Source organism: Ahaetulla prasina, chromosome 1 (genome assembly GCF_028640845.1).
Source record: "Ahaetulla prasina isolate Xishuangbanna chromosome 1, ASM2864084v1, whole genome shotgun sequence".
Taxonomy (NCBI): domain Eukaryota; kingdom Metazoa; phylum Chordata; class Lepidosauria; order Squamata; family Colubridae; genus Ahaetulla; species Ahaetulla prasina.
Window position 1 is genome coordinate 183119543 of NC_080539.1, and position 25607 is coordinate 183145149.

The 25607-nt window shown below is 37.6% G+C and overlaps 1 protein-coding gene across 2 annotated transcripts in view; it reads right to left on the bottom strand.

Moving 5' to 3' along the window:
• COL4A1 (collagen type IV alpha 1 chain) overlaps window positions 1-25607 on the bottom strand; it is a 176621-nt gene that overhangs the window by 150304 nt on the left and 710 nt on the right. The gene's annotated exons all lie outside the window — the stretch shown is intronic.

Below are 25607 nucleotides of genomic sequence, written 5' to 3' on the forward strand. Positions count from 1 at the left end.
CTGGATAGTTTCACTTGGAAGACGGTAATAAAATTAGCAAATTGTAATTTTTTTAATACAAGTGTACCAGGGGTGGGTTCCAATTTTTTTTACTACTGGTTCTGTGGGTGTGGCTTATTTGGTGGGAGTGGCTTGGTGGTCATGTGACTGAGTGGGTGTGGCCAACTTGAAGTCACTCAGGGCAAGGTGGGGCGGCACCTTGCTGTGAGTGAAATCAAGTTGGCCACGCCCACTCAGTCACATGACCAATGCTGCAGAGACAGGGTGATTTCTCCCAGGGGACAGCCCGAGCTTTGCCGCCTCCTCTTTTCCTCAGAGGAGCTGCCTCCAAGTCCTTGCGAAGGAACACACACACAAACACACACAACACAACACAACAGACTCACACACAATGTAAAAGCAGCTGCACTTCACCCAAAATGGCCCCTGCAACAAGCAGGAACCTCACACAGCCACAAAAAGCTCAAAAACCAACTTTCACACTTTACACACACACACAACACAAATGACTCTCTCTCACACACACACAAAATGCCACATACAGCTTTGTCAGATTTTGTGTGTTTGTGTAGTTAGAGTGAAACACTACAGAAACACACCAAATCTCAGAAAGCTGAACAAATATTTTATTTTATTATATTATATTTATATTTTTTAGATCAGGGATCTCCAACCTTAGTAACTTTAAGGTTTGTGGACTTCAATTCCCAGAGTTCCTCAGCCAGCAAAGCAGTTGCTCACTGAGGAGATGGATTTCAGGCAGGCAGATTCAGTTGCTAGCTGATGCAACTGATGTAAAGCATAGCTTTGCCAGGCCGAAAGAAGTTGTAATGAGGTAAGTGAAGCGGGGGTTGGGTGGGCCAGAGGAAAAAAAGATTTTAAAAGGCTCCTCTGACGATCCCAGCTGAAGTTGCTTAATAGCAGCCCAGAACCTCTTAATTCAGCTGGGATCACCAGAGGAGCCTTTTACAACCTTTTGTTTTAACAACCTCTTTGGCCGAAGAGGTTGTTAAAAAAAAAAAACTTTTAAAGGGTTCTGATGATTCCTGCTCAGCTGCGCGATCATCAGAGGGTTGTTTTTTTTTTACTTTTAAAAGCCTTTTTTCGGCTGAAGAAAAGATGCTTTTAAAAGTAAAAAACAAACAAACCTCTGATGATCGGGGAACCAGTTCGGGGGCATGGCCAGCCAGCCATTACTACCGGTTCTCCAAACGCCAGCAGATTTTTACTACCAGCTCCTCAGAACTGGAGCGAAAGGGGAGCAACCCACCACTGAAGTGTATATGGACTTTTTGATAGAAATCAGACCTAACAGCTAAACTTATTTCTGAAATGTACATACTGTGTTTCCCCGAAAATATGACCTGTTCATAAAGTAAGGCCTAGCCCAATTTTTTTTGGGGGGGTAATATACACTTTACCCCAAAAATAAACCTTAGTGAAAGGGTGGGCATGGCCAGGACAGTACAAGAGGCAGCCCTTCCCTTCCCCCGTCATCTCATGGCTGCTCGGCCCCTTAACCGTGACCTGCAGATCAGCTGATCCAGCAAGGGCCAGGAGTTCTGTCTCTCTGGGTGCCTGGAGATATTTCCAGTGTGCTCTTGCTAGCCCCAGCCCTGTCCACGGAACCAGGCAACCTTGCAGCTGAGGGCCCCTCTGTTCTACAGCTCACCTTGTGGCTATGGAGCAGGCAATGACCATGGTTTGAAATGGTTTCCTCTATGCAGTTTCTCTTCTCCACTCCACTTGCCTGCCTACCCACAGTACCTGGGCCTGCCAGGCACCATCCACCCCAAACCAAGCAGGAGGGAGGGTTCGGGACTGCCTTTCAGCGTGCGCCACCCTGGCAAAGGTGAAGCTGAAGCAGGCCATGTGGAGCTCCACTGATGGTCTCCCCACCCCCACCCTCGTTGGGGGTGACCCATATACAAGGTGTGAGTATGGGTTGAGTTTGGCATTTCACCTTCCTGCCTTTTGTGAACTTTTGGCTGCACACAATGAAGGCAGCAGAAACAGTAGAAGTCTTTCTTTCTTTTTTTTTTCTTTTTTTTATTTACATTTATATCCCGCCCTTCTCCGAAGACTCAGGGCGGCTTACAGTGTATAAGGCAAACTCCATCAGAAATGAATCTTTGTGAGACTCGTCATGCCGCCGCAGCCTCTTGGACCAGCCGTTCTCTGCCTTTCAGCATCGGCTGTCAAAAATGATTTTTACTACCGTAAAAAAAAAAAAAAAACTTCTCATGAGAAGTTGGAATTAATTGATTGAACTTTTTTTACAGTAGTCCCACAAACTTGTTTCCCTGCACACAATGGTGAAAAACATGACAGAGCTGGAAATCAAGTACCAGTAGGCAAAGAAAGGCTTGGAGGAAGCGAGGGCACCATCTGGGTGGGTGGGGCAAGATTTTTCTGCCCAGAAAATCCTTATTTTTGACAGTGAATTCTGGAAGGCAGAGAAAGAGCTACTGGGAAGAAGCCAATCGGTCCAAGAGTTGGGAATACCCTTTCTCCCACACCCCACCCTCTCCATTTGCCACCCCCCTCATTAAAGGGAGTGGGTTGCTAAGCAAGGGGCAGGAAGCCCTGCCATGCCTGGCGAGGGGGGGAGAAGAGATAGCAAGAGGAGCCCGGCCTTGCTCCATGTGTCTCACTTCTCCTCCATCCCAACTGCCACCCCCCCTTGATAAAGGGGGTGGTGGCTAAGCAAGGGCCTGGAAGCCTGGTGTGAGGGGGAGAAGAGTTGACAAAAGGAGCCCCGTCTCGCTCCATGCACCCCAATGAAAGGCAACAGCAGCCTGTCTGCTTCCCTTCCAGTACCTTCTCTGGTGCTGGAAACCAACTGACAGGCACACACTTAGTCGCTCATTCACCCACCCCTTCCCCTTACCTGCCGAGATCACAGGCCGGATTCGATAAGCTGAACATGCCGCCACTGCCCAGGAGGAGAAGAACATGAGAAATGGGCTTTATCACAATGCCTCCTCTCCCTCTTTTCCTCCTGGGTAGCGGCAGTGCTTCCGGCTCACCGAATCTGGCCTGTGGATCACGGGTGGCAGCAGCAGCAGCTCTGACCAATCCTGGCCAGCAATGCTGAGGCCAAGAACCAGCCACGCTCATCCCGCTTCATGGCTGTGCAGACAGAGCCCCCACCGGCTACTGCTTGGAGCTCTGGCGTTGATCCCTCTCCCCCCAGTCCCAGGTTGACAGGGCTAGGGCTGGCAAGAAACATCTCCAGGCGCCAGAGAGGCAGAACTTCCGGCCCTCGCTGGATTAGCTGATTCGCGAGCAGCCATGAGATGATCGTGCTCACCACCTAATGCACTTCCAAAAAATAAGACCTCCCCGAAAATAAGGCCAAGTGCTTATTTCGAGGGTCAAAAGAAAATAAGACCCGGTCTTATTTTCGGGAAAACATGGGTATATATTTTATAATCCTTTTAAATATTTGAATTCATGCTTTATTATCTAGGCTGGAAAGTTCAGGAACTTCCTTTGTCATTTCTAAAGAGGAAATGAAGATACATTTTCCAATTGACCAGATAAATCATTTAAAAGGAAGCCAAGAGAAAGGCAGCAAATCTAGAATAGTTATGCATTCATTTTTAGGACTCCTTTTCTTTTAGTTCTTGGTGAAACACTGACACTGGAGGTGGATCTATTTTAGTGGCTTGAAGACCATAGAATTCTTTGATTTGCACTATATTCTTTTAGGTAAGAGGCAATGACAGACCACTTCTGTAAAACCTGCCATGAAAACTACAGGGAATTGTCCAGGCAGTCTCCAAGAATCTGACATGACTGAATGGGAAAAAGAAAAGAAAATTGTATCCTTTGTATCCTTTTGACTAAATTGGTTGACACGATCGATGTACTTCTGGATACTACTTTCCCTTTCTCAGGCATCAGGGCTAAAAAATAACATTTAGTATAAATTGGGTGTGAGTTTGTAATTAAGGTTTTGTAATCATTATCCAAAGAACAGCAGCCCCTAATTTGGCTTAGGGCAGCAGTTTCTCTAAGAAACCTATCATGAAGAGAGTTTGGGAGCTTCACTTGGGGCAAAATTTTCAGATTAATATCTTAGTCAGGTTTCCAGTCTGTTTCCTGGCTCAATTTAAAATGCTTAAATTTAAAATCTGAGACCTGTGTATTTCAGAACATGTCCTTTGTACACTGAGAGCATATGTACCAAAGACAGATTCCTTGTGTGTCTAATCACACTTGGCCAATAGAGAATTCTATTCTATTCTATTCGATTCGATTCGATTCTTCTCCATTCTCCTTGATCAGAAATGGATGTTCATAAGATGCTAAATCATTTTATGACTTTACTTTACTCCACCTCCTCTATAGGAAGATCTCAAATATATTATGTATTTTATCATGAGAGATATTCTTGATTTCTATGGTTATTAACAGCATTCATTAAGCTATTATTAGGGATCTGAGCCAAAAGCTTCTAAAAAGTTTTGAAATTAGGCCTAAAATTATGTGAAATTAGATGTAAGTGCTAAAGCCTAAAAAATAAAAAAGTTGTTATGTATTTGAATTCTTGGAGGGAAATTTGAGCAGGAAAAAGCACGTTTCTAATTGGCTGGTGCCTCAGCCCAAATGCTATATAAGGAGGACTGTTCTCCTGTTCCAATTTCTGGGTTCTCACAATAAACTAAAGAGCTGTTGTTACTGGTCCTGTCTCCTCCCTCCTTAATTTGCGAACTCAACAAAAGTGTTATTAAACTAAAAAACAGAAAAACACAGTTTGAAAACTCATTTCAGATATTGAATTATAACTTTCCACTCTCCTTCAAAATTCTTTCAATTCAATGTTTCTTGAATTATATTTATATTAATGTTACATTGGATTGTTCTGTTTTGATTTTCCTCAGCTTTCTTGAAATTGTATGTGATAATAATAAAACTTAACATGGCCCGACTTTGCATACCAAATATCATTTCAAAATCTCATTGTTCAACAGATGTATTGTATTACAATCTTTAAAAGAATAATTTTATGCTAAAAAAAATCAGCCAATAGAACAAAGATCAATTACTATTGAGTAAGATAATAAATAAGATATTAATATATAATTAGATTGGCTTGTTGCACAGTCAGATAGATGTTTAGATTGGATTTGGCACCTATCAAGGCTTGTTTTAGAATTATACTCAAGGTGCCCATTATTATTGGTACTTTGCTTTTTTTTGCCATAATCGTTCTACTTCTATTTGCAACCTTCTATCAATGATTAGGGGCCTGGAGGTCAAAACATATGAAGAACGATTACAAGAACTGGGTATGGCTAGTCTAGTGAAGAGAAGGACCAGGGTAACATGATAGCAGCATTCCAATATTTGACAGGCTGTCACAGAAAGGAGGCCAACCTATTTTCCAAAGCACCTAAAAATCAGGCAAGGAACAATGTATAGAAACCGATCAAGGAGAGATTCAACCTAGAAATAAGGAGAATTTTTGTGACAGTGAGAACAATCAACCAATAGAACAGCTTGCCTTCATAGGTCGTGGGAGCTTCATCAATGGAGGCTTTCAAGAAGAGACTGGACAGCCATTTGTCAGAAATGGTATTGGGTCTCCTGCTCAAGCAGAGGGTTGGACTAGATGACCTACAACATCCCTTCCAACACTTGTTATTCTATTCTATTCTGTTCTATTCTATTCTTACATTAATATAATATATTGATATAATTAATATTAAATAAGATAATAATAAATATATTATCATAATTTAATTTAACATTAACTAAATATTAAATATTTAAATACAACCCAAACAGGAACATCTTGTCTTAGATTTGTTTTACAAATGTAGAGCGATCATCCTAAACAACATGTATCTGAGAACATTACACTTATAGCTGCCAATACTGGCTATGAATAGCTGTGTTAGGTGAACCAGGAAAAAGAAACCATGGGGTATGCCAAGGTCAGGAACAAGGATCAACGGATCAAAGAACAAATCAGGAACAGAATAGTACAATTGAACGTGTCCAGAAATATTTTACAAGAAGAGTTCTCCACTCCTCTGAATACAACAAAATACCTTATGTCACCAGACTTGAAATCCTGGGTTTAGAAAATTTAGAATTACGCTGCCTTCGACATGACCTGAGTATAACTCATAGAATCATCTATTACAATGTTCTTCCTGTTAAAGACTACTTCAGCTTCAATTGCAACAATACACGAGCACACAATAGATTTAAGCTTAATGTTAACCACTTCAATCTTGATTGTAGAAAATATGACTTCAGTAACAGAGTTGTTAATACTTGGAATACACTACCTAACTCTGTGGTCTCTTCCCAAAATCCCCAAAGCTTCAACCAAAAACTGTCTACTATTGACCTCACCCCATTCCTAAGAGGTCTTTAAGGGGCGTGCATAAGAGCACAAGCGTGCCTACCATTCCTGTCCTATTGTTCCCTTTTGTTATATCCAATTAATATAGTTATTATATACTCATGCTTATATATATGATTATGTATTATTTAGTTATTTCATGCTTATGCTTATATATATTGTGTGACAAAATAAATAAAAAAAATAAATAAATAAATAGCTAGAAGTCAGAAATGAAAAACAGCCTCTTATTCAAGCATACACCAAGAATATTGTGAGATGCAAACCAAGCTCATATGGAAGAATCAAGAAGACATTCATAATTATTTTGGAACCAAAGGAAACCCCGGGAAAGGTCATTTTAAATATGTGGGTACTTTGTGGAGAATATTATTACCTACAGTTCGTTGGTTTATATTCTAGAAACTGTTCAACAAATACAAACAGATTGCTTTAACAGTGGCTAGATTATTTGAGGTTAACCTCAGAGATTGCAGAAAGGGGAAGGAAATCCCTTATTTCATGTACTATTTATTAGACAAAATAACCTAAACTGTTTCTGTATAAGGTACAACCATGTGTAGGCCACATGTTAATTTTGCAGTATATAAATAAATGAATAGGAATTGAGTATCAAATAAATTGGTATATAAGAGTTCCGACCAACATTTCTATGCAAGACTTCAGCAGTTATTACACATCTGAAGCAATTTTATTATTTCCATAATAAAGTTATGCAGTAATATGGATACTGGAAAGATGTCAGAAGCCATTGTATAGTCAGGACTACCCTGTGTATATCAGCTTTCAGAGCAAGATCAAAGGGAACCTTCCACTAAAGAAGAGGACGTAAATTACTTCAGTCTTTGAACTCTATCTTTACTTTGACCAGCTTTGTAAACTAATGTCTATGATATAAACATAATCACAAAACACATTAAGTTAATAATTATATATATATAATCTATATAACTGACATAATATATCAGGTGGTTTTTTCTAGTTTGTGGTGAACATTTTATAAAACTGCATGTCAATATTTTTTTTGAGAATTAAGAATACGTCTGTATTTTAGACAGCTCACTGATGAAATTAAGTTTGAAGTCCTTTACAATAATTAACACTTGTTTTTTAAATTCAGTATTGTATCATCTCCTATTTAAAAACTGGTGTTTCTATAGAATTGACAAGAAAGTTTGAATAAGAAAATCTTTCCGTTAATCCAGAAGAATTAATCCAGAAAAGAAACAACAATATTCTTTACATACATACATACATACATACATACATACATACATATATATATTTCTTCATGATATGTTTTTTTTACTTATAACAATGTTTATGTATACTGTTATGACAAAATTAATTAAATAAATAAATAAAAAAGTTTCATGTAAAGGTCAAAAATGAAATGCTTCTTTCAAATACTAAACAACTTTAATACAAATCACAGTTCTAAAGGAGAAGTTATTTGCATTACAATATCATCCTTATTCTTTTCATGATTAGAACAATTACACATTTATGTTAACAGATGATAAATGTTTCTTTCTTTTTTTTGAAAATAGGAATAAGTAGACAATTGTCTCTATTCTATGTATTTTATCTAGCATTTTTCTCAATATTGAAATTAAATCTTATACTGAAGTGTACTAAGGGCACAACAGGCAATAATGGAACTGGTATATTTTCATCATCTGTTGCTTACTTACCCTGATTTTTTCTTCCTGAACTGGGGCAACATCAAATTGATTATTAATTAACATTTTTAAATAACCAAAATGAAAGTTTGAAAGTTCTGCACATACCCAGAATTTGAAATGCAATTCTTAATTCAAAAAATATGTGTACAAAATGAATGTTTCAGATTGCATGCTAAAATGTATTTATTAGGAAAAGTGCATAAAAATAAATGCATTTATTTCCATTAAAAGAAACTGCTGAATGACATGAAAATCTAATACATATATAATTGCCTGTGTGCCTCCCGCTGGCCACCTGATTTTTGGGTCTCTGCCAGGAGATGTGTGCACATGCTTGGGGTGGGGGGTGGGAGGAGTCATGCACCCATTGTGTGGGGGTGCAGTGCCCCCCCATGCCCTGTTTTTGTTCCAGGAGGCTTCAGGGAAGCCTGCTAGCACAAAAATGGGGGTCACGTGTGCATGCATGAGGGCAGTGGGTGTACAGTGGGGAGGGTCACACGTGAATGCATGGGACCTGTGGGTGGGCATTGTGTTATGGGTATCAGCACTCACGCTTTTGGCACCCGAGGAAAAAAAGGTTCGCCATCACTGATCTAGAGAATAAAGCTTTCTAACTATTTCAGTTTCTTTCACAGAATATACTCTTTTCTGACATTGGGGTGCTGTTTACCTAAGCATCATCATATAAATAGGCTCTAGATGAAAGCCTTGCTTTTATCATTTATTTATAATTTTCACAATAAAAACTAAACACAATATATCTCAATTTTCCATTCTAAAAATATACCAAAAAAGTGAACCTGCAGAATACCACTTTAAGCACTTTTGGAATGACATGATATTTTTAGTATGTTCTAATAAATAGTTGCTGTCATTAAAATTCTGTATGCTTAAAAACTTGTCACTTAAAGCATAGTCTTTTATTGGCTTCAGAATTTGATGGAAAGCTTCCACACTATTGTAATGCTGAAACATCTGTACTCAAAAGACTGCTACACCATGCGTACTTCTTACTAATCAAGTGGAGACTTAGAGGAAGGGAGATATCACACAGAACTCAGTTCCCAGGGAGAGTGTTGTATTGTTTATAACACTTTAGTTAATGCAGGGTCATATTAGGTAAGCTCTAGGTTGCAAGAATTGTCAGGACCTTGGACAGCATAGAGCAGGGGATCTGGTTTGGAATACAGTAGCAGTATTCTCTTGCAGCAAGAGTGGTTGTTTGAGCAGCACTCTCTAGGCAAAGGAGACCTTACAGTAGTTAGTAGTGCCTACCATGCTAGTGAATATATCCACTGCTTGATTATGATTGTGGCTGACTCGATGACCCTTGGTTATTGTTATGTCTGCTTGAACATTAAAAAAAAACCTGGGGTTGCGGGGGATGAGTCTTCTAAAAGCTTGAAGGAAGGCCAAAAAGTAATGGAAAGGGATATTGAAAGTTTTTATTGAAATTAGATAAGCTATTCATCAGAGTCCAAATCATCCTCAAGCTAACTGAAACCTCTGAATTAAAACATAACCATAACATGTCAGTCATTAACTACTACATGGAAAAGAACCAACGAGGCAGAAGAAAAGCACAGCGATGCCATATTTTAAATGCCTTTAATTTTATACCTATGTCCTCAGCAATAGCACAGCTTTATACCAGTCCCACCCCTGACCTCAAGGCTGGGACTGATCTCAGTGATTTCCATGGAAAAAGGAGAAAAGAAACTAAAATATAACAGCAGCCACTTTGTCTAATTTGTCACCTCATAGATTATGATATACAGTAAAGTAAATCATCTCCCAGACAAAGAGTGATACAGGATCCTAAAATCTCCACCTAAGGTAAGTAAACTCGCATGTTAAATGATACAAGAACAGACTGCATTTCTTTTATCCCCTGGCTCATGTCATGAACATTTAGAAAGGTAACCCAGAAGAAAAGGCAGTTTGGTTTCATGAGAGAATTTAAACATACTGCTATCACTTCATTGCCAGGAAATATAAAGGGGCTTCTTACTTTGGAATTCCAAAGACACAACAATACCAAGGTTATTCGAATAACTGCCTGAATTAAGGCAAAACAGTAATGGTTTCATTTCATGAGGTAGCAATCTAGTTAACAGAGAGGCCAATTGTCTATTGACAAAAACCATTCCAATTTTTGTGCGTCTATTCAATTTGTATAGCCACTCAGCTCAAACCAATGACTCTTAGTGGTAAACCATAATGCTAATCATAATGTTAACCATAATCATAATGTTAGCCCTATGGCCAGCCAAAAACATGAACTATCCTTAACAAGGACCATAGCATACAGTATATACAAGGAACAAGGAACAAGTAATTGCCAACACCCTAAAAGTAAGTAGAAAAAGTGTTGCCACCAGCATGAATCAAGCTTTCAGTTACTGTGGGAACAGGTGATGAAAGTTACTGGGATGCACTCTGCTTAACTGAGGAAGTCAAACATCACCAAAATAAGTCAATATGTGCTTCACTGATTAAAGAGAAGCATTTTCTTAGAAAAATGGGAATGCCAGAGCATCACATTTAGACACATTATGTAAAAATCTAGCTCTTTTGAAAAGTCTAAAATTTTGGGAAAGGTGGAAAGAAAAAGAAAAAGAAAAAAAAAGTAAAAGAAAAAGGGTGACCAACAGCAAGGTGGACAGATTTCTTTACAAAGGCAACGCGTATAGCATTATAAACTTGAACTGCCAGGTTGGGGGCAGATCATCCAGGAGATCTACCTATGTGTATCTAAGAACTAAAACTCACTTGATGGCATTTAATCAACCAGTCAATTAATCAAGTGAGAAGGTAACATGTCCCCTTTTATGTCTTGGCTCAGTTTTATTTTAGACAATATCCTTTCATATATTTTGGGGATACTAATAAAGGAATTTTTATTTTCTCTAAAGTTTTTTTTTGTCTTTTAGTTTCTTATTTACTTTAGGAAAACACTTAGTTCTACTCTTTAGCTTTCAGATAGTCCAATATCATGTCACCAGCAAAACACACCATCTACAGTGGAGTCTGTATCAGTGATCTGGTTAGATTTCCAGTGGCCACTAAACCCAAGAGAATTTATTTCACAACTAAAAATGTTAATAGTTGATATAGTCAGACATTGTAGCAAGATTTTTCAAAATACTGTAATATATAATATAGTCAAACTTGAATATGAAAGAATTGTGCTAAAAGATCTGAAGGCTGGAGCACATGTTAAGATCACGGAGGTTGTTCTGATGGTTGCAGGAAAGCTTTGAGCAAGCAATGCAACTGCTCAGATCCCAGAACTGGTTGATACCTTCTTTGCTGTCACCAAAGGTTGTTGAATGAGCAATCTACCATTAGACTGCAATGGTAAAGTTCACCAAACAAGCTAAGCAAAAATGAAACCAGCACATTACATTAAATATAAGATATAAAGTAAACCCAGCCTATATAAAGATATAAAATATAAAAATTGTGTTTTTGTAGGCAAAAATTAGATAGTGTACAATCTAGGCAGCACTCACTAACTATGAATTCTTCTTGGGAACTACATTAAAAAGGGAGGCAAAGAATTCCACAGATCCAAGAGTTAGAGATCTTTTTAAAATTTGTGTTTTCACTAATTTAATTAAATGAAAGTCTTAAGAAACACTGGTTTCTATACGTAAATTTCTGACAATAGGAAATTTGTTTTTGAGAAAAGGAGGTTTCTTGTTTTAAAAGATGAAATATTTCCAAACTAGGGAGTAAAACCTCCATTTACAAATTTAAAAAATCAAAGCTAAGAAAAATATTATACATAAAATGCAAAAGGAGGAAATTACATCTCCTCTCTTAAGTCCCATTTTGAAAATATCTGGCTGATAAAGCTTGAGATAACACACAAAATAATGAGCATGCTTATTGCCAAATTTAGCTTTGCTACATTGTTAAAACTTCAAATCTCCCATGAGATCATTTATTTATGTCTCCTCGGGCATCTCTTCCCATATGCAGGAAATGGATATGTAAGCCAGGATGGAGATCTGATCCAGCGTGCGATTCCTATGACCCATCACTTCCTGTAGTCTGTCTGTGTCAAAGTTGAGGGCGGGAATGCCAAACTAAATACATTTGCTCTTGGAAAAAGTACTTATTTCATATGTTTAAAAGCAAAAAATTATTATAATCCTAACTCACTTTGTCAGGGCAACATTCAGAGGATTTACTGGTAGGAATAGGAGGAAGTCTCAAAAATCTCTGGAATACTATACACAGCAACATACAATACAGTTCACAAAGAATGCATGTGGCTCTCTCATTAAGATTTTTAAAAATAAAACACAGAAATAAAGCTGAAATTCTAGGGAGGTGTACAGATACAGAAATTTGACACAAGATTATTGAATGCTTCCAAACTACACTTCATAAGTAACATGACAGGGTGTGAGAAGAATAGTGCTCAGTATGGAGCTGGAGTAAGTGAAATGCTTATTTATTTATTTGACAATATTTATATCCTACCTCAATCCACATGAATTCTGAGTAATGACATTCCTACTAAAGAGAATCAAGGCAGAGCAATCTTAAATTATTTCCTCACTTCTTTTGCCTAGTAAGTTGATACTAATATAATGTCAAATATCTAAGTTGATATTTACATAATAATTACAGGTAGCACTTAGCAATAGCATTCATACTTATATACAGCTTCACAGTGCTCTCTCTAAACAGTTTATAGAGTCAGCATATTTCCCTAAATCATCTGGGTCCTCATTTTACCGACCTCGAAGAATGGAAGGCTGAGTCAACCTTGAGGCTGGTGAGATTCAAACTTGCAGGCAGCCGGGAGTCAGCACAAGTAGCCTGCAGTACTGCATTCTAACCACTATGTCACCGCAGCTCTTAGTCCTCATTTAATTCCCATCTCCATACATGTCTACACAAGTCAAATGATGTTCATGGCACGAGTTGCTGCTGCTAGGGTAGGCAGAAACCAAGAGTCCAGGTGAACACCAAATTCTCAGATCACCTGTTTCCAAGGGAGCAATGAGCCACAGAAATGACTTTGGAGGAATGGTTTTAAAAACCAAAGCGTGTTTAAAGCCCAGGAAACAGAGGAAGCATGAGAAAGAAGCTCAAACCTAGCTCCTCCTTAATTCACTATATGAGGAAGGAAAGTGAGAATAGCCAGCCTTGATGGTGCATGGTTAGAATGAAGTATTGCAGGCTAACTCTGCCCACTGCCAGGAGTTCACTCCTGACCAGCCCATGGTGGACTCAGCCTTCCATCCTTCAGAGGTTAATAAAATGAGGACCCAGATTTTTGGGGTCAATATGCTGACTCTGTAAATCATTTATAGAGTGCTATAAACTAAGATACTTCACCTTGAACCCCCACATGACTTTATATGAATGTTAAATAAAATGGGGGAAAGCTCTAAGCCTTGAAGAATCCTACTCAAGAATTCACAGGAATCGTATTGATGCCCCTTGTTCCTTCATTGGAATTGTCACTGAAGAACTACTATAAAATAGTCCTCCCAACTCCCAGCCTCTGCAAGATACTGGAATGACACCATGGTTCATAGTATTGAATACCAACAAAAGATCTCATATGAACAAAACAATGTACACCTCCCATCATGATGCTAACAAAGGTAATTAGACACAACAACCAATGTCATTCCTAATGCCAACTCATTACCATATTGTGTCCTGATTGAAAAGAATCTAGATAGTTTATTGAACTGGGATCCTCTGTAGAGTCCAGGGAACATCAAACAGCCTCAATGTAGGCTGTGGATGCAGTGTGTACTTACTTATTTATATACAGTAACTGCCCACCAACAACAATCCTTTATTACAGTTTTTACACCAGAAAACACTGCATAACAACACATGCAGTATAGCTATGAGAAGCTTAAAACAATAAAACAATAAAAAAAGGATAAAGAACTCTTAGCTCCCCAAAAGCAACACACTCCTCATATAAATAAACAATTTCTCCAGCTCCAGTCACCCACTACCCCAAAATTTGTGGAAAGGTTTTCAAGACTTTTTGGAATGCTGGGTAGGGACCTGCCAGGGGCCTGCAGAAAGGATGTTTCACTACTGTGTGTAAGCTTCAATATGATTTCAGTTGTGTCCAGTTCTGGTTTCCCCCTGCTAGGCATCTTTTTAGGCTTCTTGATATGGCAATCTCACCCACCAAAATCTTTGCCCAGGATTTGAAGATTGAAATTACCCAGACTAAATCTTCAGTATCAGTCCTGAGATGAGATATTGATGTTTATAAAGGACCAGTAGTATCCATCTATGTGGTTGATGCCCCAGCAGGAACCTTAATAGGCCACCCTCCTAGTTCAGGCTCTCACAACTGGTCATCTCTTGAGCAGTGCTCCTAGTCACGGTGCAGTTGTCATAAAAAATCCCACAAACCCTTTCACTCCAGCCATACTCTCATAGATACTAGAGGACCTGAAACCCAATTGGGAAAATTTGCAATGCTTATTATTGTCCAGCCAACTCTTAGATGCACACTCATCCACCATCATGTCATGTGATCTAATTATGCACAAGCCTGGTACATACCAACTCTCCCTGTTTTGCTCTACTACAACACCTATTGTTCATCTCCATTTGTTATGCTGGCAAAGGTTAATTTTAACTGCAGTTGAATGAAATCTGTACCACCATAAAGATACAATCTGTCTCAAGTCAAGATTACCTTCTGGTGACGTGATAGGTGCATCCTTATAATATATAAGTTTGCCATTATCTCCTTCTAAGGATTACTTTTAACTTCCCAGTCTAATCTTCAGATATTCTAGCAGTGTTCCATCCAAATATTAATCAGTTTTAGACTTAGGTTATTGTTGTTTCTTTTAGATCACCCAAGATTGGCTGCCCTACCTCTGTTATAGAGGAAGGAAACTATGGCTATATATTTCAGACAAAAGCATATTTGATGCCAAAATATTTTTTTTGTTAAAAAATTAACTAAGGGAAAGCGGAAGGATATTACAACATTCCTGGAATTTTTTTCAGAGTAACTTGCATATATAAAGGTTTTATAAAACAAGGTAGATACAGAAATATACAGTATCAAGAAAATTTACCTTAATTAAGAAATTATGTTGGGTATACTGATATCTATTGGCGTGGAAGAATATTAAAATTGGATGTTATATAAGAAGAATTATATGCAGCCAAACCTTTTTGGGAATGAGGGATACAATTAAAAGATACCAAAAATATTGTAGAGAAAAATAGATGGATATTAGTTTATGTTAAGAATAGTATACTGAATATTAGTATTCATACAAACATAACCATGTATTATCAAATCCTGGTTGGGTGAGGATAGCAGTGCCTGAGATCTGACCTCCTGGTTGTTGACGCCTGCACAAACTTTGATGCCAGGACCATTGAATAGAGATGATGTCAATTTGGTGGCAGCTAGGAGCACTGTTTATGTGCAGGGTTGCTTTGACTGCCTTTATATGACTTTGGGGACAGTTGAAGGGTTCTGCTCGCTTTGCTGCATAGCACAGTACCTTTTTGGTCACCTGGGACACACAGCTAGACTGGTATTGAAATCTCTTGGGTTCATAGTGTTGGAGGACTTCCATACTCTAGAGGAGGATCTGGTCTACATTAGAAATTTAGGCCATCTCTGAGTTTCACACAAGTTATCTCAAGTCCAGCCTACTTCATGGTAGCATTCTACATCCAATCTTCACTTCAGAGCAACTGATAGGCGAACTAAAATCGAAGATGTTACAGGGTGTTCAATGCCATGGTTGCATGACTCTGGCTCACCATAGGATGACAACCTCTTGGAATCCCTGCAGCTGGAGGACTTGTTAAATTAGCCCATCAAATGCCTTGTGGATCTGGATGGATTCTGAGGAATGCTTGGAGAGTTTTCTAGCAATCTCAAAGGCAATTCCACCAAGTGCCTAGATCAGGGGTGTCAAACTCACATCGTCACAGCAGCATCACGTGACATATTGGGACTCCCCCCCCCCTTCGCTAAACCAGGCATGGGTGTGGCCAACATGTGATGCATCCAGCCCGCAGGCCAGAGTTTGAAATCCCTGGCCTAGATCATCTCTGGATCACTGAAATGATCAGGTTGGTTGTAGCTTCTCTCACCCTCACATCCAAAAGTCTCCCTTGATTTACTGAATAGCTCAGGAAGATGAAGCAAATGAAGAAATACTCTAGACCATCACTGGAGAAAAATCAGAAATGAATTTGTTTGAACACAGGCTCCAGCTTGTGTTTGAACCTATAAAAGTGGCACAATGTGCTTGCTATTCCACCCTTATTGATTAGTGGGCTGTGCTCCAGCAGCTCTGTTTAGGGTCACTTGTTTCCTTTTAGGCACCAAGACTGAACAAGATTTACCTACAGGCCATTGCAACAGTTTTGGGCAATAAAAATGGTAAGGAAAAATGTACACAAAAATAATGCATTTTTAAAAGAAAAAATCTCCTCCCTTATCCTTCCTTCATTTCTTGCTTCTAGACACACCCACCTTCTTCTTTTGCCTCATTCCTGTGCAAAAAAGGTGATACAGTAATCACGAGTGAGTCTTGATAGCAAAAATTAGTCTTCCAGTCATTTGTGTACTTTATTTTCTCCACCCTATTTCCTTCCTCATAGCATCCTGTCCTTTGGGAGGAATCCTCTCAATAACCTTTGTCTATAACTACAAAGTAGACTGCCAGATGCTCTGCTCACTGAAGACTTTAAGACTTTATCCTCTCCAAATAGAGAAGTTTGAATCTCTGAGCTTACAAGGTCATTCAAAGCAATTATATGAAGAGAATTTCTTCTGCTCTAGTTTTCTTGTTAGGTTCTTCTCCTTATCATGGGCCTATGTGCTCATAGAGCATACAAAGCCAATCAAATGAGCTGCTGGTTTACATTGACAAAAGAGGCTACCCAATGGGCCTCTGTGGCTCAGGCTGCTAATGCAGCCTGTTATTAACAGCAGCTGCCTGCAATTATTGCAGGTTCTAGCCCCACCAGGCCCAAGGTTGACTCAGCCTTCCATCCTTTATAAGGTAGGTAAAATGAGGACCCAGATTGTTGGGGGCAATATTGACATTGTATATAAATATACAAATAGAATGAAGACTATTGCTAACATAGTGTTAGCCGCCCTGAGTCTCCGGAGAAGGGCGGGATATAAATCCAAAAAAAAATATATGAAATAAATATGATAACAGATTATTGATTGCCTAAAAATGAGTGAAGAGGAGTGGCATTAGATAAACCAGGTGCCATAAATTTGGAGTATCTTAGTCATATGTCCTGAAATAAGTGACTATTGTTTGTACTCCAAGTATAAACTGTATTTGTTTTCAATATTTTCCCCCTAAAAAACTAGTGACCAATACAAAACAATTTACTATTGCTGGGAAGAGAGTTTCATGAAGATGGTAGAACAAAGTAATCATTTCATTGATAAATCCAACCTTCATTCTTTTGAATGGGGAAATTATTTAAATATTTTTTAAGTTAAATTGCTTATGCAGTATATTAATTTATGATTATTTGAATCCTACATTATTACATTTGATTAACTCAATTGCCTGGGTTTGTATAAAATATTGGATCATTAACTAACCACCTAGGCTATGTTTGCACAGCATGCTAGGCTACAATGGAGTATGTTAGTTTGTGCATCTATCCAGCAACTAAAATTAGCATATGATTCAAAGTTTTATATGTATCCAGGAATTTATGATAGTACTTAACTATTGTTAAAAAATTAAGAGTGCTCTACAAACCATCCATTAAACATCAAACCACATTTTAGCCAAACATGTACGTCCACCTGGAGAGCCTGTCTTGTAATGACTGTAAAAATAATAACAAAATCATGAAACATGGAAGTTAAAAGTGGCCTTATAATTCAGCCAACTAACCCTCTGCTCAGTATAAGAATCCATTCACACACCCACACACCCCATAGTGGAGCAGAATGTTCCATTGATTCAAAGCTCTTCCCATCAGTTTATGATTACTTGGTTTGATTTCTTCATTTCTTTTTCCAGGGTCAGTTTGTCTTAAATTAAATGCTTCCATGAAAGAACACGGAGCTTTCCCAATATTCTGCTCTCAAATGACTAAGGGCTTATTCCCACGGTAAAGTCATCAGATGAAAATGTGTTTTTAGTAAGCTCAGGATGACATCACATTCCACAGTGAATTCCTTACACCATCATAAACTCACATTCCACCACTTAAATAAAGCAGGACATACCAAAGGATGTCCCATAGCTAAAATGCTAAATGTGGACCTGAGTAAAAGAATATTGACCAAAAGTTAATTTTCAGTATAGTTTATTAAATGTAGATACACATGGAAAAGCAATCAAATCCCCAAACTTCTAATTGTCATAGTAATAGTACAAAATTTAGCTACAATTCTAGAGACATCCTGGTCCTAATTACCAACTGTTCAAAACACTTACTGTACCTACTAAGTAACCAGTTCAAATGTAAATTACTTTCTAATATCTGTGCTGTTAGATTAGTCGTCTGAAATTGAGAAGCCAACATGAACCAATTTCCACAGAGCTGAAATCTCAACCACGCAAAATTTTATTAGCTCTGCCAAAGAAATAGAGACTGGATCAGATTCAATATTTGGATTTCAGTGACGGAGCTTGTTGCTGCTTTTAGAGTGTGGATTCTTTCATGTCTGTTATACACAAAAGGAGCTAAGTACATCAAGATGTGAAACAGAAGGACAAGCAAAAATCAAGCATTACCAGAGGAACCTAGAGTTTTTTCAGATTCTGGGATCCTACCCTTTAGTAGAAGCCCATGTCTAGCTGGTCAGGCAGCCATTGACTGAATATCTGTTACCTTCTAAGGATAGAAACTAGAATAACAGTCCATAAACAGTCCATTGAAATAAAAGGAGCCATTGTTTGCTGTTACTGAAATGCTATTATTGAACGGTATCCCTACCTCTGAGCATTTTACATTGGAAGAAATTCTAAAGCATAGTTTTATATTTTTTAAAAAAAGTTTTAATCTTATTTTATTCTGTTTTAATGCTTAATTTTATTGATTAAATTGAACATTATCCAGAGCCTCGCTCTGAGAGATGAGCAATTAAGAAGTATGAAATAAATAAAATAAAATAAAATCTTCCTATTATGTTAGGGAAAATCTCCCTGGACCTCAGTGTGTTCCCAGCCTAGAATTTAAGCACCAGCTAAACCCATCCCTAGGGAACAGAGAGTACAAGTCCAGTCAATGGTTAGGTGAAAAAGTAGACTGCATAGGAGTTGGGTCCTCCTGAGAAGCAACAAACAACTTGTAAGCTGTTGTTCAGGTTGGCTCTCATTCTTATGGCATACCTCAAAACTTAGCTTCATATCAAAGCAGCAACTGGGTCCTAGGTAGCCAAAGAGCATTTAGATAGTGGCTGCAGGCTAGATGCGCTTTGATCTGAAATACTCAAAACCAGCATTATTCTTCTATAAGGCAGTCAGGAATATTAGTGAATACTGCTCGCTCAATAGAACTGCAGGTAAGAAACTGAAAGTTTCAGAGATTACAATGAAAAACATTTATGATTATTATGAGATTAATGATTATTTATTATTTATACTACAGTTTTCTAGAACGAATTTTGGAAAATATAAACTTTGGCTAACAAAATGTCAATTTAAACTAAGAAATTATGTGACAACTTAATGAAAGAATAAACACATTTTCATTTATGAGTTTTATAGCACTATAACCTAATGCTCTGTGATAAATTACAAAACATATATTTTTTATTTATTTATTTATTTTTATTTTCATCAAGCATGTATTTTATGACAGATACAAGTGTAAACATAATTATAAATACATGTAAAGGATATGAATAAAAAAAAACATTAGGACAGGGACGGTAGGCATGCTAGTGTGCTTATGCAATCGAGATTGGAGCGGTTTACTTTAAGTTTGAATCTGCTGTGTGCTCTTGTATTGTTTTGGTTGAAGCTGAAGTATTCATTGGCTGGTAGGACATTGAAGCAGATGATTTTATGCTTAGGTTAGTCTGAAGATGGCGAAGTTCTAAATTGTCTAAGCCCAAAATTTTGAGTCTGGTGGCATAAGGTATTCTATTGCAAGCAGAGGAGTAGAGGACTCTTCTTGTGAAATATCTCTGGACTCATTCAGTTGTATTAATGTCCGATATGCAGTGTGGGTTCCAAACAGATGAGCTGTATTCAAGAACTGGTCTGGCAAAAGTTTTGCATGCCCTAGTTTGCAGTTCAATATTACTGAAGATATATACTTATTTGAGAATCAGATCTCTTAATCCCAGTGATCCTTGCTTCTGAATGCTTATGTTCAGCAAAAAAAAAACAAAAAAAACATACTAACAGCATTTCTATATCACAGTAGGTTAGAATTTCCTTGAATTCAGGTGCACATTGCTGAATCATTTCTGCTTAACTCTTCCTGCAGCTAAATAATTGTTTTTTAAAGCCACTTCCATTGTTTAATTCATTATGATATAATGAACAGGATTCCCAAAAGTCAAGAATTGGAAACAAAGAAGAAACCACAGCTTCTGACTCAAGAGGAGAATATCCCAAACTGCTTTAGGAAGAGCTTCTGTAATAAGAGCAAGTGTAGTGCTAAAGCAGTCATCAGTAGCTAACTCATTCATGACCAGCCAAAATCTCTGGAAATTCATTTCTCACCTACACTGACCTGTGGGGTCTGTATCTGATTTGAAACTGATTTGAAAAACCAAGCAATTTTTTGAAGAATTATTATTGTTTATAGCAATAACACTTAGACCTACACGCTTTACAGCACTCTCTCACAAATGTTAGCATATTTCCCCCAACAATCTGGGTCCTCATTTTAAGAACCTTGGATTCCAAGAATCCAATGGAATGGAAGAATGGAAGGCTGAGCCAACTTTGAGCCGGTCAGAATCAAACTCCTGACTGTGGGCACAGCTAGCCTACAATACTGCATTCTAACCACTGCGCCACCAGGGTTCCTAGTTGGTGCTAGTTGTAATGAGCCCTTTCACATATCTACTGATTATGTGACTTTTACTTCAAGCTATTTTACATTGTTTATCAGATTATTTACCCCTTAGGAAAATAAAATATTAATAGTTAATTTAGAAACTCAAGAAAATAAATTGAACTTATAAAAAGATAATGTCATATTTATAGTTACCAAAGGATTCTTTAGCATTGCTAATGGAGTATGGCTCTGTGACAAGTTTTTGGGTCAATAAATGTAACACTCAAATGTTGACATAGAACTTTTACAGACTAAAAAAAGCAATACCTTTACCGAAATTAATGAGATTAAACACTACACTAAAAATTAAATTTCTAAGACTATACGACAGAAAATTATAAAGGTCTGCAGATAGTCCTTGACTTACACTCACAATTGGAACCAGAATTTCACTTGCTAAAGAAAGTGGTTGTTAAGTGAAAGTGTGCCCATTTTTATGATCGTTTTTTGCCACAGTTATTAAGCAAATCACTGCAGTTAAGAGAATTCTGTGATTGTTAAGGGAATTGTTTGTCAGAAGCTGGCTGGATGGTGATCATTTGACCTCTGAATGCGGCAACTGTTGCCAATTTGATCACGTGACTGTAAGGATGCTGCAATGATTGTAAGTGCAAGGAATGGTTGTAAAGTCACTATTTTCAGTGTTGTTTTAATTTTGAATGATGACTAAACAAATGGTTATAAGTTGAGGACTACCTGTATTTTAAATTATCCATTCACAGAAAGATAACTGGGAGACAAGAGGAAAAGCCACAGCCTGTACAACAGTCTGATAAATGAAATTTGAGTCTGAAGGAGGGGAGGTGGTAAAAGCATCTAAAAACAATTTTTTCTTAGTTTTGGGGAGAGTAAAATGAAGGGAGGGAAGTGTATTTCCAGACTTGCAAGATACTGTTAACATAATCTTATAATAAGAATAGAGCTAGCAATCCTGGTTGCGCTTCTTGTCTGGACTACCTTGCAAGGCTAACATGAAAGCTCGAAAACTAGTTGCATTTTTGGCTAACAGGGTAGTGTCATCAGCAGAACACAAATTATTGATATTGATATAATCAGCAAATAGGTTGAATAAATAAAGGGGGAATATATATTCTTGTCGTGCTCCTTTGACATCCTGCAGCCAGTCAGTTTTGCCATGTTCTGTCTGTATTCTTATTTTCTGTTTAAAGTTTAATGAGGATTTTTAGTTTTTTTAAATGTTAAAATGCACACAGTTTTTACATTCAATTAATGAAACACTAAAACTTTAATTTCAAGGATATTTCGAATCCCTTGTGTGTGTTTTTTTGACTTGTTTTCTACTCTTTTGCATGGCTTGTTTTTCTTTTTCCTTGTCGGATTAAAATATTCAATAACACACATGAGAGTAAAAAGAATAATTTTACTGAAATAAAGTACGATTATCAGATGTTATACTAGGAGGTCTCTGCTAAAAAGACCTTTTCTACCTCCAGAGAATCTGTATTCAATTTGCCTTCCTCCAACCCCTACAGGAAAGGTGACTGAACAGGCAATGGTGGAGGAATGTGATGGGCAATATAGATATTTAGACCCTTTTCAGCTACCAAATCAAAAACGTCTAGAGGTAGTTGTCTACTTATAGCTGCAATTGAACCCAAAATTGCTATTGCTAAGCAAGACAGTTGTTAAATGAATTTTGCCCCATTTTAAGACCTTTTTTGTTACAGTTGTTAACTGAATCATTGCCATTGTTAAGTTGGTAACACGGTTGTTAAGTGATTCTGGCTTCTCATTGCTTGTCAGAAGGTCACAAAAGGTGACCACATGACCCCGGGACACTGCAAGTGTCATGAATCAGTTGCAAAGCATCTGAATTTTGATCACATTACCATGCAGATGCTGCAGTGGTTGTAATGTGAAAAATGGTCATCATAGCAATAGCACTTAGACTTATATACCGCTTCACAGTGCTTTATAGCCCTCTCTAAGCTGTTTACAGAGTCAGTATGTTGCCCCCAACAATCTGGGTCCTCATTTTACCAACCTCAGAAGAATGGAAGGCTGAAGTCAACCTTGAGCCTGATGAGATTTGATCTGCAAAACTGCTGGCTGCTGGTGGATCAGCAGATCTGCACTCTAGCCTGCAGTACTGCACTCTAACCACTGCGCCACCCGCGGCTCACTTAAGTCATTTTTTTCAGCGCCATTGTAATTTTGAACAGTCACTAAATGAACTATTGTAAGTTCAGGATTACTTGTACTTAGCACAGAGATAGTTAACATATGGCTCTTTAGATAATACCAAATAACAATTTCTAGAAATTCTAACTAACAAAATAATTGTGAAATTTTCTGGTGATTGTATTTCAATATCTATAGAGACAAAGTTCTCTATTAATTTTCAAGTATTAGTTGTAGCAAACATAAATCCAGATTTTTTTTCTGTCCTTCTTATATATATTTTATCCAAGTCTATTATTTCATTTTATTCCTTAATATTTCTATGCCACTTTCTAGGACTTCTCTTCTAGATCTTTTTGGATTGACATGTTAAGTTTATTATGGGAGATCTCAAACAACCAAGTCCTGAAGTGATCCTGTAGGATTTTGAAGGTGGTGTTCATCACCTTGATTTACGCCTGGAAGCTGACTGGCATCTAAGCAATTTACAGGGTAGACGTGCTTTACATGGGCAGCTTTTAAAGAGCCCGGTATTACCTAGCAAAATACTGGTTTAAGTTCCTAGAATCTAGATGTTCTTCAAGGGCAGAATCCTGAATATATTAAATAGTCCAATTGTCAAATGATGAAGGTCTGCATAACAGTGTGCAGTGTTTCCTAACCCAGAAACAATTGCAATGGGTTCACTAGGTAGCATCATATTTGGTGCTCAAGCAAGTGCCAAACATCCAGGAAAACCCCAAATCATGAACACCCTCTGCTCAGGGAGCTTCAACCTTCTTCAGAAATAGAGAGACTTATCTTTAGAATCAGAGGCTTTCCATATCCACAGCCAATTTTTCTTTCAGGATTAAGTCCATTCTTTCTGATCCTATTTCTAACAATCTCTAAGCATCAAGATAATGCCTTCAGCACATCACTTTTATGACTGTGGGCAGCAATGCATCCTTGGATAATACTATATACCTATACTTCACCTCATGCTGATATATCACTTCCCCTGTGGCTTCATGTAGATATTAAAGGAAAGGAGGAAAAGAGTTGAATCCTGCAGCACACCATAATCAAGTAACCAGGGTTGTCTTCTTTCTGCCCAGACCCACAAACTGGAATTAGCTGTACAGGATGGAGAACCAGTGCAATGTTGTGCCCCACCCCACACATCTTGCAGCCTGTCCAGCAGTTGACAGTATCAGATGATCCCTCTGATAAATAAAACAAGATTGGGGATCTTCATCCCTTCATCCCAGTCTTGTCAAAGGTCATCAAAGAGGTTAATAAAGATATATTCAGTTCTATGCCAGGCCCTGAACCCAGATTGATATGCAATTAATCTGTTTACTTCAGAAATCTCTGTATGTTTTTTTTTTTAATTTTAAGTCATTAAGATTATTTTTCTGAGGTTTGTAGATTTCTTCAGACATGGCAGAAAAAGATTAAGAACCTTTGTTTTAGACATATATCTGGCAATCAGTGCCAATCAGTCATAATTAGTGAAATGGATAGAAACAAATCAACTATTTTTATTCTTCATCTCTTCTCTCTGGAGTACTCAATAAAGCAGTTTCATATCAATTGTGATGAAATTACCAGAGGAAGAATTACATAGTATAGGATTAGAAAAAGGAAAAAAAAAGTAATTTGGGAAAAAGGCTGGCAAGCTAGAATAAAATTGTTTGGAATGACAACAAAGTAAACAAGATATCTGACATCTAGGCTCTTCCTTTCTAGCAAGGTAAAGATGGTTCAGAAATCTTAAATAGCGGAAGCTACAGGTCATATAAGCAACTGATGAAAGTGATTGACTAAAATGAAAGTCTGGCATAGCTTCATTAAAATAGTTTGAAAACAAAAACTAACAAATCTCCCAACCACAGTAAAACATCCAACTTGTCTAGATAGAAGTTAAGTTTATAAAGTTATATGTACTTTATTCCTGATATAAATTTGGATTTAGAAGTTCCCATAGTGAGATTACGTTGTTCCATTTCTAACACTCCAATAAATCGTAAGTGGGTTCACATAATATATTTAATAGTGTGGAGGGCTCATTGTAGTTTGCAAATATGGGTGATTGGCTTCATTCAGAAAAACATAGTTTATTGACCATAAGTTACCATGAGTTTTGCATTTTTTATGCAAAACTAGTCTGTGGGTGCCTTTAGCTCATTACAGAGGCATCTTAAGGAAATCTTCAAACAATGAATTTAAAGCAATTTGAATAAATGAAATTGAACAGCAAATTAGCAAGTTGTCAAATTCCCATGTGTTCCAAAACTAACGTGGTTGTTTTCAAACACAAAGGCAATTATTTCACTTCAGAAATTAATGCCAAACACTTATATGATAGCAAC